At 36.9% G+C, this 14,726-nt stretch overlaps 1 protein-coding gene across 1 annotated transcript in view; it reads right to left on the bottom strand.

Moving 5' to 3' along the window:
- The window catches only part of PDGFRB (platelet derived growth factor receptor beta), a 74,246-nt gene that overhangs the window by 39,410 nt on the left and 20,110 nt on the right, over nucleotides 1-14,726 (bottom strand). Inside the window, exon 2 of the mRNA XM_072400562.1 lies at nucleotides 13,973-14,015. The gene's annotated coding sequence lies outside the window, so the exon portion shown is untranslated. The remainder of the gene's footprint in view (nucleotides 1-13,972; nucleotides 14,016-14,726) is intronic.

Here is a 14,726-nt window from a genome sequence, read left to right as displayed (position 1 = left end):
AAGCAAACATAAGTACATGTTCGCATGGACCTAAAATCTCCAGGGGCAGTAAGCAGTTGATGACAAAAAGCAGAGACTTGAAATATGAAACCAGAAGGAGCTTAATCCCTGGAGTGTCACATAAGTTAAACACAAATATACAAGAAATATGTGTTGCTAAAGAACGTAACATTTGATGTTGGATTTTACTGGGTGCCTAAAATACACATCTTACATACAATCACTTCCCATAGCAAAGGACTGTAAGGACTTGTGTACATTAATATTGCTATTAATAAACTTTATTTATAAAGAGCCAACATATTATGCAGCGCTGTACTTTAAATAGGGGTGGCAAGAGAGAGACAGATACAATGACACAGGAGGACATGTTATTTCGCTCTCTTATCTGAAATGCAAAGGTCAGGTGGTATTACTATGGTAGTTACAGTAGAATGATATATTCTTTAGGAACACAGGTATTACATGAATAGTTACATTACTTGAATAGTTACAAGAACTAAAGTGCTGAAGAATTGGTATCTATAATATATAATAATATATAAGCAAACATTTTACAGAACTCAAAGACGTTATGAGACTGGGCATATAGAGGACCAGGATACCATAGCCTCCGTAAGGAAACTGAGACTTGGCATCACCTAGTTTCTGTTTTGTTATAATAACAATATTGAATTTCCAAGAAACAGACTACCCCTTTGACCTTCTTCACTCTGACTTGTCTGGTCCATCACCTATCTCTCATAATGGTTTTTACAATAGCAGGCTATACTGATAACATTCAGGAATTGGGGGGATCGAAAACCTCCCATTAAGTTACTTGGCTATTGCTGGAGAGACAGAGAGACCTAGTATACAGAGGACACTTTTATCTGATCACATCCAGTAAAATAATCAGATCTAAATCTTACCAATTGTAATTCCTAATTTAGGACATTGTTTGGTTTCTCGATTGGACATGGCCAGATCTCATGTATATACAGGTAGTCCCTGAGTTAAGGACATCTGACATATGGAAGACTCCTGGATACGAACGGGGCTTCCCTGCTCGCTTGTGTGCAGAACGGAGGCTTAAAGTGGGAGGGAGCGGTTTGCATGACTTCCAGAAGAAATCTTTTGGTAAACACAACTGAGGTTGTGGGTGACCTTAAGGGCTGAGCTGTTCTGCAACCTCTTGTAACTCTTTAATGACCATGAGACAAAATCTGCAGTTGTTTTTTTTTGCATATGAAAGCACTGCTTGATGCAGAAGTTAACCTAACGGGCCTTTTTTGCTTTGTTTGTGATTAACTCACAATGAGGATAATATATAGTAACTGACACAACGCTGCCTAATATTATGTTGAGACAAACATCTATCCTAATTGCATTTATTTAAATGTGCCTGTTCCGACTTACATACAAATTTAACCTAAGAACATACCTACAGTCCCTATCTCCTATGTAACTCAGGGACTACCTACATTGTAAATATTGATTAAATGTACACATCTGTCCTGTGGTTCACATCATCCTCACACCATGGTACACATGCTTGCCATGTCTTGAGATTTCTGATAACTGACTGGAAAAATTGATCGGGTTGGTTAGCCTTACATACGAATGTGCTGTTTGAGAACAGCTTAGAAATACACAATAACTTGAAATCCTGAAATGTTTTAGTACTACATAAGTTTATACCTATACTTCTACCAAGAGGTGTTTTGAAATATTTGTTAGTTATACTGAATTGGATACAGTTACATTTGATATATATAAATATTTACAATTTATTGATATTGTTAAAATTAGGTCCAAGGAAAGTCTAGCAAGTTAATAGGAGGAGTGAACAGAATGAGCTGGGCCCATGGACAAAAATATAGCTGGGCTGGATGGACAGAAATACAAATCTGTTGGCAAGTAAAACATATGTTTTTCTTTTATGTATTTATTAGTTTGCCTGAACTTCGGCTTCAAATTTCAAACTCCAAGAAGAGATCATCAGCTGTACAACTTCCCCGGAATCTGGCACTGTCTCATCTACAAAATGAAAAGCAACAGGAGTGTGTTTTTAGAGCAATTATAAAGGCTGAACTGAACAGACTGGTAGGAGACCTGATGGCAGGAACATTCACTAATGAATTCAAATGCAAAGACAGTCTTCTGGAATGCAGCCAGTAGATGGCAAAGCAGAAGTTACTGGTTGAAGTTGAGATAATTAGTACTTGAAAAGATTCCTGGCTCTTTTATGTTATAATCCAATAACCTAGTTTATGTAGTGTGCAGCACAGGTTTCTGTTTCCTGCTACGACTAATTATAGTTAAATTCCCTTCTGTCATTCTGTACAGAACAAAGTCATTCATATGGTCGCTTTTACATATGAGAAAAGTCAACAACATTTCCAATCGCATTGTCGCAAATGAACAGGGGTGCTATAAAACAGTGAGAAAAGGAGATTTTGTCCATAATAATCAGGTATATTCTCAATCTCATATTCAACAGGATTGGCAATAGACAGAAAGATCTGATTGGCTGCTATGAAGAACAGTTTAAATTTTCATAATTACAGAACACTACCAAAAGTAATAGTTATCCTCAAAGTTCAAGGGATAAAAAATACATAATGTGGTTCCTTGGGGTTGATTTGCAAAGGAACCGTTTTTTTTAAATTTTGCTTGCACGTGATTGGACATTTCTTTGGACTATCATCACATTTGTTAAGTTAATTATTCCTTGCAGGTTGTTCATTCATCTTGGAAAGTTACCAACATAAATTCCTTTAGTAAATCACACCCATTAAATCATATTTGGATGCAAGTACCAAAATTAGACCTGTTGCCAGCATTTTAAGTTTAAGGTACTATAGGTTGTAAAGCCCTGTACAGATTTCTTATGCTAGAAGTGTTTTTTCATGATCATTTCCAGTGACAGGAGAATGAATGAGAACTGTACACACAGCACCTTTCTGTTTTATGATAAGGGGAAGTTGGAGGATATAGGAGCAGCATTATTGCTGTGCTCCCGTCTATAGGACAGTACCATAGTCGTTCCTGCTAAAACATTATTATTAAAATTAAACAATGTTTATATAGCACCGAAATATTACACATAACTGTACAAAAGCCATAGTCATATCATTAGCTGTCCCTCTAAGGCAGGGGTTGGCAAACTCCGGCCTTTAGGCCAGATACGGCCTACCCGGTATTTCGTTCCGGCCTAACGCCCCCTGGCCGATGCGGCCTAATGCCGCCTGGCAACCCGCGTCTCCGGAGCCGCGAGTTGCTGGCGGATCAGCCAGGGAGCGTTAGGAATTACCGGAGCCTCTGGAGCTCCAGGGCCGCCCCCTTGCAGTTGCTCCCCTGTTTACCGCGGCTGGTGTTAATACTTCCGCCACCGCTGTAAATAGGGAAAGCTCTCTGAAGGTAAATCCCTCTCCTCCGCAATGCATATGGAGGAGAGGGATTTCACTTCAGGGGGCGTTCTTTGGTGGTGGGCGGGGCCATTAGGGCGGGTCTTGCCTAGTGTGCTCCCGCCCACCCCATAAATGGCCTAGTAGCCATAAAACTTTGCCAACCCCTGATCTAAGGGCCCACAATCTGATGTCCCTACCATAGTCATATGTCATTAATGCACTCTAAGGCCAATTAACCAAAGTGCATGTTTTTGGGATGTGGGAGGAAACCGGAGAACCCAGAGGAAACCCATACAAACACAGGGAGAATCTGCAAACTCCATGCAGATAGTGTCCTTGGACCCAGCGCTACGAAGGCCAGAGTGCTAACCTCTGAGCCACTGTGCTGCATACATTAATCAACATACATTAATCTGATTGGGGCAGATTGATGAACAATGTCAGGGGGACCATTGTAGAAATGCTAGATTTTTTCCCCCAAGACTGACCCAACCGTTTGTCCCAGGTGACAATCATCTAGTGTGAGAGTTCATGAACTGCAAAGAAGCATGGTGGTAGGAAGAGAAAGCAAATGACACCAACCACTGCAATGTTGGATATTGGGGTGAGGGAGTGGATGAAAGTCCAAATATGTCCCATACCAGGAATTACTATTTTTCCCAAGGCTCTACCAGCAAACATGTTTGAAGGTGTCACTATTTGTATCTTTCTGTCATTTGCAGCCCCTATTTCATGTACAGCGCAGTATAATATGTATAATATGGACTATATAAATACTGTTTATTATTAATATTAATAACAATAATAATATTAATAATAATAATAACATCAAGTGTGACCAAGCTTGTTATGATGCATCCTCTGCTGTCTATGTGTGTGTCTCCAGAGGCTCACATTAAGGATTGCCCTCACTATATTTATTACCAAGCATTCAGCAAATAACAGCTGGACCATAACAAGCCATATAAACACCCCACTAAATTCACCTATGGACGCACAGCGTGGGAAAAATCTACAACTCAGTTAGAAGTCTGAAAGACAAAAAAAGTACCGGACTAAAAAAAAGCATCCCTCCGAGAAAATCAGAATGTGAAAAGATGTTTATTTTACAGGAATTGTGTGATAACACTGACCACATGGGCCCCACTCTGTACAGTGACCCTAGGAGAGAAATAAATTACTGAACAATACCTGGACCTCTCTCATGCGTTTATCTCCAGTACTATAGTATAGACAGTGGCTGGAAGGAGTTAAGTGCTGGAGTAATTGGTTCAGATGGATGAGACGGCTGACATGGGAAAGAAGTTAAGGGAAATATTACAAGCTTTGTGAACGTTGAGTTTGCTCTGCAGATGTAGAAAGTTGACCATTTCCTGTGTGCCATATGTTAAACTCTGCCTGGAAAACCAACATTTTGTTTATCAAAAGCTCTGCAGTTCATTAGCAGCAGAAGCAAGGATGGGAAAGAAAAAAATGTCAATCTTTGTTTAATTTGTTAACTGAGAGAAAAGTAAACTGATGCTGTACACACATACAACCATTTATTAGCCACTGAAAGTTGCCTTAGTTTTCCCTGGGAAAAATGTAACTTTTTGTCCTTTCCTACATGACCCACATTCCACACTTTCATCAACAGCTTCCCCCTCTCGCCAGAATCACTAATCTACTTTTCATATCTGTATATCCATCACCATTCCTAGTATATGGATATGTTAGCAATGCTCAGTTAGGTGGCATGACATATATGGGTAGTTTTATATCAGGAGAATGTGCAAATTTAATGCCACCTAATACAACCAGGGCAACCATGGTGGAAGGGGGGTATCAGGGGAACTTCTGTTCTGGGCCCTGATCTATAAAGCTTGACTTTTGCAATGCTGGATCATTTTGGTATTGGGAACAGGGGCCCAGGAAGTTTACCTAGTATGGGGCCAAGTAATTTCCGATGGCGGTCCTGAATACAGCATTGGCCCCAACACTGCACTTTTCACTTTGCTAGGGCTTTTCACTGTTTAAATTGTATCTAAATTCAAAACAAGAAAATGTAACATGTAGCAGATTCTAGTATCAAAAATATTTTTGTATACTGACTTTAAAATAGAAATAGCTGAAATTAGAAAACAAGTGAAGCCATTACATTTAAGGACTGTTAAGCTGCAATACATTACATTTTTTTCAAGATTTTTTTTAAAGATATTCTTTTAGGGGGCATAGTGCTGAGGACAAAAAAATAAAAATAAAATCCAACTACAATTTGCTGCACAATGTGCTGAGGTGAGCTGATTTCATTTATTTTCTCATAGTACTCGTAGTGGTGCCCTTTGAAATAAGATTGGCTGTGCAACAATTGTACAGATCTGTGAGTTGCCTAGGTCCAATCTTAGAACAACAGGATATACCATCGTCACCATATTAATTGCCCATTGCAAGATAAAAATGATGACAATATTCAAGAATTTCACACTGGGAGTCAGTGACACATGATGACATCTAATGCTACTATTGGAAAAGGGATAGATACAACAATATGAATTTTGGGGATGTATTCCCCCTCTATTGTCGCTTTTCTAAGAGGTAAAACCAAAAAATATAGGACCCTTTAGTGTCATCTGCTGGTGAAATTTGGCACCACCATGAGACCATAGAGCCCAAATGATGCTTTACTAGCACATTTATGTGTGTATGGTTAGACTTCAGTCTGCTGAACACATGAAACATACATGTATCAATAAATGACCAAGCCAGTATTTGATTATTTCAAATGATCAATTTAGGCAAAAATTGTTTTGATTTGATTTAAATTAATTGATGATTTTCTACTTAGATTGATAGATTAGTCCCTGTTTAATGATAGTTGCTCATAGACCTAAAGAACCTTGATTGAATAATTTGGGAAAGGTATGATCCCTTCATTGAAGCAATCACTTTATAGAATGATTGTATTGTTAGGTGAATATTAATATCCCTATTAAATGTACAGCGCTGGGTAAAATGGCGCTATATTAATCCTGTTTATTATTATTAATAATAATAATAATAATAATAGTAATAATAATATACTGCATGACACCTTTTTAGAGTTAAAAGGTTACAATTTATAGATGTTTCCTTCATAGTCCTATGTAGACTAATTGGCTGAAACATGCTATGAGCAATACCATTCTTTATCAATGTTAGCATCATTCTTCTTTTTTTTTCTTCTTTAGAAAGAAAAAAAGGCCTGCGGGAGTATGTTGTCTCATTAGGCAGCTCTCAAAGTCCAAAAGGCAATGTCCTTTTAAAAGTAATGTAAAATAAAACATCTGTTTGGCGTCCTTCCATTGTTATAAATAACCACATTTTAAGGCAGCCACCAATCTGCTGGCCTGTTAACATTCCTGCATTTTCTTACCATAGATACAAATAACGATTTACATTTGAAAAATGGGTTCAAAAATCTTCAGTGGGAAGATGTTATTCCACAGAGTGCGGGGGGATGAGGATTTAAACAGTAAAAAAAATGGGTACAATTTCCAAAACATGCATTAGATTACAAGGGCTTCCTAAATTGCGTGAACAATGAGTGTGTTTGTGTGCCTATATTTAAATTACATAATTTAGAATATTGAGAATATTGAGAATATTGAGCTAGCTTTAGTAGTATACAAATTTATTTAAAAAATGTCAATAAGCAAAACGTGTAAATTGAAGTGAAAAAACATTGGAATGGATATTGCTGATATTTCTGTTTGCTAATCAAGCATTTCAATATCGGAGGACAGGCACAGTTGGTTCCAAGTCCTAATAACTGGTCACTCCAGCTCATTTTCTCTCCCTGTAAAACTAACAATTCACTTACATTATTGTCCCGGCTATGTGTATTTTATGTAGAATTGTTTTTTTTTTAGTTTTAAGCTGTAGCCACACTTCCTGTGTGAATGGGGGCTGCTTTTGGATAAAACTGCATTATAAGTATTGTGCTGTTCAAAATTTTACCCAATTATGTTCCCTGCACTGCAATGGTACCAAACTTTGTCTGGGATTATGTACATTATTATTAATTATGTGTATTTACCACTATCATATGTATTTACCACTATACACACATTTTATGTAAATCCAAACGTCAATAAAACCAGCAACAAATATCCATATTCAAACAGTGTCTACATGTAAATATTATAATCCTAAACAAAGAACACATGAGATTAAAACCTATGCCCATTTATATCATTTGACAGAAGATACCTCCATGCTACAGACAGGTATTAATAGTATAAATAGTTCAATACTGAATTTTTTATTTCTGTAAATAACATCTTCTTCTTTCTTTTGGTGCATTATACTCCACAGATATAAGCCAGTTCTCTATCAGATACAATTTATCTTCATATGATTTTGTTAAGTCATATGATGAAATAAGAAACTGTAAATGGGAAAACTGAACCTTTGATGTAGTCATAGGAAATTGAAATGCATCAACCTGAATAAATCAATAGATTGCAATAAAAAAAATCCATACATTGTAAATATGCTTTTAGCTCTAAGATAAGATTTTTGAGTGAATATATTGAAAGTTTGTATTGCAATGTATGTAATCTAAAAAAAAATGTGTTTAAATGTCCCCTGAACACTAAAGTATATTTTACTTTCCAAAAATAAAAATCAGGAAGATTTATGTGAAGAATAATGTTATCAATAGTCAGTTTAGTGACTGCTGTAAAGAAGCCAATGTATTTAATGAGCTTTGATTAATTGACTGTCTAAATGTTATCCAAAACACATAACTGAGAGTAAGTAATGGGAGTTTGGTAGCTGATCTCTGGTAATGGTGGGCCCCTAACTAAACATTCTGATAACTCAAGATTAGTACTAATTTGTTTTGGAATTCAAAACAGAAGTTTAGCTATTGGTGTAGCATTTTTGAAGATGATCAGGTAAATTAAAGGGCAAAATCTGGGGGTGTCATGTTTAGGACATCCAAATGGCCAGAAAGGCCTCTGATTCCATATTAAGATATCATTTTTTGAACACACTTGCTTATGAGAGACATGTTTTGTAAGTGAAGCCATGATACATCCACAAATTTACTAAATGCAAGCATATCTGCTAAGTTTTTGAGAAAAAAGTAAATGATTTTGCAGCTCTTCAATAATATAGATTAATTAGTTTATAGACTTAATTCATTAACTCTATAAATTATGCATTACTACTGTAGCCTTTTAAAAAACTTGAATAGTTCTAGACTTGCAACTATAACATTTTTTTTTTTTGTGGTAATATGTCATATCCCTAAATGTATCTGTGTCTGTTTCTAAAGAATTTATGATGTGATGGAACTCAGTTGAACCTCCATATACAATGCCAACACCTAATTATACTTCACAGCTGCCAGCTGTTCCTGAGCAATATATAAGGAGATGTCTATATTTTTAAAGTGCTATTAGTGATCGCCTTGCTAACTTACCAAACCAATGAATATATGAAAGAGAGTAAAACTGAAAATCAAGAAAGTCTAAAATGTATAAAATATATATATACAAGTGAAAAGGTATAAAAATATTATGATATATGACCATGACATTCATTTGCCCCATATCTCCTACTCAACTCCCCTATCTGTCTCCATTTCCATTCTTTCTCTTTACCGCTCCTTCCTTCCCTTCTCATCTTCCCATTTTCTCTTCCATCCTTCCCTTCCCCTCTCCTCAGTCTATCTCTTTCTTTTCCAAAACTCTCTTTTCATCTCTTATGTCTTTTCTCCACTCCTTTACTATATGATGTGATTTCAAGAGGATGATTTCATAAAGGGATGATGAACAAACCCAATCCTAATTGCCAATTCCATTCTATTTTTGACTAAGCCTGACAGAATTTTGCCTTTACATTTCAATGGGAATTTCTTTTTACTGAAAAATTCCAGGACAGTAGGAGTGCTGAAACTAAGGCATGTATACACCTTTCTTATACCTCTTCCAAATTACTTTGGTAGAGTTCTGCTTTGATACCTGTAAGGAATCATATTTTGATTTCCTTTTTTTTATCCAACTGATGCTTAAAAAGCCAATCGGTACAGACAAAAAATATTCTCAGACTCATCGATAAACAAGGTCTTTATATTTTGCCAATTTCTAATGTAGTTATTGTTTATGTTGTCCCTGATATAAAAAGTCCTATTGGGTTCTACAGTTTATTGGTTAAGCTGCATTCTCTCACAAAAAGTAATTTATTACATAAATCAAAATTAACATCGATACAGTAATAGGAATACATGTGGTAAAAAATTGGACACATGAGAGTCTAAATTAAAGACAATTCTCAGATGTGTTGTGGTTTGATAATGTTCTCTCATTTGTCCCAGGAAGTCTCTTACAATTAGGCATCATCTTTGTGCAGCAATTAAGGAAACATTTTGTAGTGTGGGAGGCTTCCTCCTCTTGAATACCCCTCCAAACATTTGGATAGAATTTCTAAGCCATTCCAGCACGATGATTAACTGGGAATGTAATAACTCACAAATGAGACACAGAGATAGGTCACTGCCCAACAGGGAATACAACTACAAAGTGTAAAGGGTCTGCTTTAACCAAGGATCACACAGTAACATGTGAGTTCTTAGTCACAGGTCGAAGAAGAGTTCTGCAGTCATGAAAGAAGACATGCTAACAAACAAAATTATGTAAAGAAAACTTTTCAGGCCCTATTCACTAAAGGTGTAGCTGAGCTGTCAAAACAAACAGCAGGATATATAGGGAGGGCAAGACAATCATTGTGCAATACTATACCCAAATTAATTTGTACACATTTACTAAGTCAGCTTGTAGCATAGAGAAGAATAAACAGAACATAGAGAAACCACAAGTACATTAAACTGTTACATAGTTACAGGCTTGAACAAGTTTACCCAATAAGTATTAAAAATATTAATATATACGTCAAAAACCCACAGAACTAAACCTACGTTGATCCAGAGAAAGGCAAAATAATTTTTTACTACTTTTTATTTTATTGTATATGTAATATGCTTTTGTACTTTACTCTTCACAATACATATTTTTTATGAGGTATAGAAATGTTTAAAGTGGACTCTTTAGTTCCTGTAAAGCAGCGGTCGCAAAGTGGAAAAATTTAGTGGTCTTCAGCTCTGGCTGGTGCGCCCCCCCAGTGGGGCCCTTCTCCTGACCCCACTGGGGGAAGCACACTGGCCAGAGCTGCGAGCCATGTCCCCCATAGGGACTGCAGGCTCGGAACGGTGGGCAGGTCTCTGGAAACAACCCGCCCACTCTCCTATCGTAGGCTTAGACCTGGGATGGGAAAGTGGACAGGTTCAGGCATTACGACGTGACTCTAGGGGAAGTTTCTGTTGACACCAGCACTCCCCTCCACTGAGTGCTAATTCTACTCTTATTATTGCCCAAATCCAGGCTGCTGAAATTATTCTTGCAATGCCCCCATAATTGGCACCACAAAGAATAAATTGTGATTTTCTATAAGGAAACCAGGAATAAACACTAATACTGCCTCCTTTCCTTCATTTGCTCATCTGTTGGTCCTAGCAGTTGTGTGGCTCCCTTAATTTAAAAATAAACTAAAGCTAAAACTAGTGATCAATATCTGTTAAAATGTTGTTGGTTTTGATGAATCTTTTATCCTATTGCTATACCTAAGAATTGGTTTGTTGCTTTCGTAGTGAGGTCCCATGATTCTAAAAAATAAAACTTTAAAATGTTTGCCCTGAAGTCCCCAAACTAAACCTGATTTATGTCTTCATAATTTTACTGTTTGCAGACTTAAAATCCTAATGTTTAGACCAAGCCATAGCAACCACATAACGTTAAGGATTCTGGATAATGGAAACATGTACAGTATTAGCATTCTGGGATGTATGAGTACATTTCCAATAAGGTGGAAAACAAGGGATTACCCGACTGTTTGCAGAAACACTAATTACTCTATTACTTTACCTATTTTTATGGCATGCTTTATTGAGCTGCTCAGCAACAAACATTTAAATGGCAAAAAAGTGAGACGCTTTTAGACCAGGAAGATAACGGTATATGGCAGCAAAACTATTTGGAGGCATCATTTACTCAATAATGGAAACATATTGGTGGTTTTGAGGAACCTATTTGCACTAAGCATATTTTCTCACATTACATTCCCACCATTAAGTCAATGCAAACTTTGTAAAACAATGGATGGGAATAAGCCACATCTTTGTATCTCTGTGGGACATGAAGGTCTTTGGGTTTATTTAGTAATAAAGTGGAAAATTATGAACATCTGCCATATGCAGTAGGGACCATGGCCTCTGGCAAGGTTTTGGTCACTCAGGTTATGGTCAGTCCTACGTGATGTTTTTCTCCTACAGTGAGCATCCAGTCATTACATTTTTCTTTTGCTTGTTTGACAGTGTTTTTACCCACTCTTCTTGTAATCTTAACCTTATTCTCTTTTTTAATTCCTCTCTTCCTACTTTATTAATAACTATTTTTTTTATACATTAACAAATGTGTAACTGCCCCTTACATGGGTAATTCAAAAATTATATATATATATTATTTTATATAATAAATATTATTGATGATTACATATTGCAGTTTTCTTATGTATGCGGTAACTATAGAACCTACTTTAGAGGGTTAGGAATAGTATACAAGGTCTAGGCCTGACTTACCAAAGCTAATTAATTGTATTATTATTGCTTAATGTGTGGTCAGGGAAATTAGTCCTAGAAGAAAATAGATGGAGGGCCCACCAAAGCATATTGATTTCTCATGGCAGTAGGCAGTAGGGGCAGTAGGGGCCCATCAGTTGGCACAAAAAGTAATTTAAGAAACACATGACTGGGGCTCACTAGAAGATTTTTCCAGTCCTCCTGTGGGCCAGTCTTGTCTTGTGTGTGATTATTAATTTAGCCACCAGCTAAAAGGAGTGAGCTCTATGGTATACTTTGGTAACTTGCCCAAATGTTTATGTGATCTAAACTAACTTTTGTTGCTTACACAAATCTCTGGTTGTAGATTTGTTGAGTCAAACGTGCCCCAATAATTGGGTTCAGGCTGAACCCTATACAGAACACCATTGAAATCAATGGGTAAGAAATTCTGGTGGTTTGTTAAAGTCTCATGATAGATACTTCAGGAGCCGAATACAGTCCTTTTGCAAAGGATATCCAACAAATTTATGTGTTTATTGAAAAAAAAGAGGAAAATATGGACATCAATTTTATGCTTGAAGGGCAACATTGAAAACTAACAAATTCTGTAATTTAGAAAGTACAAAGAGTGATTTTTGGTTTAGTAATTGAAGTCCCTTGCTCCTCCCACTCCCACTCATTGGCACACTAGAGTATTATAGAAAAAACACTGAATTGTTTCTAATTGGACCCCCTTACTGGAATATACATAGATATAACTACTTATCAACTTTCTACATGTTACAAAAAAGTTTTGAAGCTGAATTTTAAAAGGTTGAGATTTCATTAAAAACACATGTAAAGACAATCTCAAAAATTCAAGTGTATATTGTTACAACAGACAAGTATTTTGTGTCTTGGCTGACCTATATGTAACCCTAAATAGAACACTGACTGCTCAGTTCCCTTAGTGGGGATCCCTGTTTTTCTGCTACTATGGGCGTATGGAAATCCTCCCTTTAAATTTGGACCGTTGCTCTGTTTCTGGCTTGTTCTTCTGTCAGTTTTGAGAGAATAAAAGAAAAAAGAAAAAAAGATGGGAGGTGTTGCCCACAGCAACTAATTAGGACGCAGCTGTTTCTTCCAGTGCATGTTAAAAATGTATTGGAAGCCTGTGCAGAAAGAAATGTAGGGATGCCTTTGCTGACCCATTTTCTGTTAATGACAGATTCTTGCTTGCCATGCTAAGCCAGTGGATTCAATGTTTTTTGAGTAACTGGCCCCAAAGAAATTTGCGGATTTAGTGTTAAGCGGAGTTTCCCACCATCGGGTGAATTGATTGATTAATTTATAAATTGGAAAGTAATCCAGTTGAACACCAGTTATAGTGGAAATTTGCTGAATTGAGGGAGGAAGGATAATAACTTTTGTCAACTTATGTTGAGTAGATTTCCCCTTACTTCCTGTGTGGTCACCAGGACTAGAAGTATGGTTTGTTTTACTCTTGGGGACAGAGACAGCAATATAAACATGACAGAAGTTCCAATGTTTGTTCTCTCTTCAAGTTTTTGTATGGTATTTCACTCTGGCACTTGTATGGCAAGTCCACTGGTCAAATTAATCTACATATTTTGTGGTTTCATTTTTTTAAGATGAGTTCCCCACCAGTCCAAACTCCAATGATGTCCAACCTATGCCCTTCTTATCATGCACCGGTAAAGACTACTGCTTGATTGTGCTGTTGGTAGCAATGTTCTGTGCACCATTAATTCCCCACTACTATATAACTGCAACAGACCTAAGACAAGACTTTAAAAAAACTGTGAAGAGCCTTGTGACTCTTCCTAACATCCCCTGTAACACGCTGAACCAGGCATAGTTCTAGGCAGAAAAAATTTACCATGCATGTTGAATATTTAAACACACCTAAACCATCTGCAGGTATTACTCGTTGATTCATTACCTTATTTTGTCCTTCAGTTATCTGTTAGTCAAGAAGATGACAGCTGTAGGAAATAAGAAGAGCCATGGGTCACTGACAATGGATGTTACCATACATACACTATATTCACTAATAAAAATACACATTCAAAGAGAAAACAGCCAGGTGTGGTATTACAAATATGCATACAATACAGACTGCGGAGGTCAAGTGTATGTAATCTATTGGCACTTACATTGGTGCTCATTGAGCAGAATAATAGCCTCTAATTGTAATAGTATGAAGAAAAAGACCATCTGACATTGGTTGGAAGCAGGAAGAAGAATGCAATTTATAATGGTCATCACTGAGAGGAAGTATGTTTTCCTACATTGTTTGGCATTAGTGTTAGTGAACCCGAATAGGGTTAGAATAACCCTATACATTGGAAAATCAATAGGATAAAGATTGCTCTCTTGTAATAGTGCCAATGGAATGGAGACTACCACAATGTGAAGAATGGTGTTTGCATCAGTCTTCATGAGAAAAAGCTTGCCCTAGCATTAATCGTAAAAGGAAGGAATATTCCATGAATATTAATAATGGTTATTTTCCTGAGTGACAAGATGAAATGCCCCACTCCACTGACCTGACAAGTAATGTTGGCATCAGACCAGTCCACCTTATGTTGCCAGAAGCAAGCTTAGTGTGCCTGACCTGGAGAACCAAGCAAGTGACCAAGGACATGCATCCCAGTTGCCTGGGTCTAGCAAAGCCCTTGTTGGTGACCTAGTGA

Source organism: Pyxicephalus adspersus, chromosome 2, assembly GCF_032062135.1.
Source record: "Pyxicephalus adspersus chromosome 2, UCB_Pads_2.0, whole genome shotgun sequence".
Classification (NCBI taxonomy): domain Eukaryota; kingdom Metazoa; phylum Chordata; class Amphibia; order Anura; family Pyxicephalidae; genus Pyxicephalus; species Pyxicephalus adspersus.
Note: the sequence above shows the minus strand (reverse complement) of the source record. Positions and strands in the feature narration are given on the sequence as shown.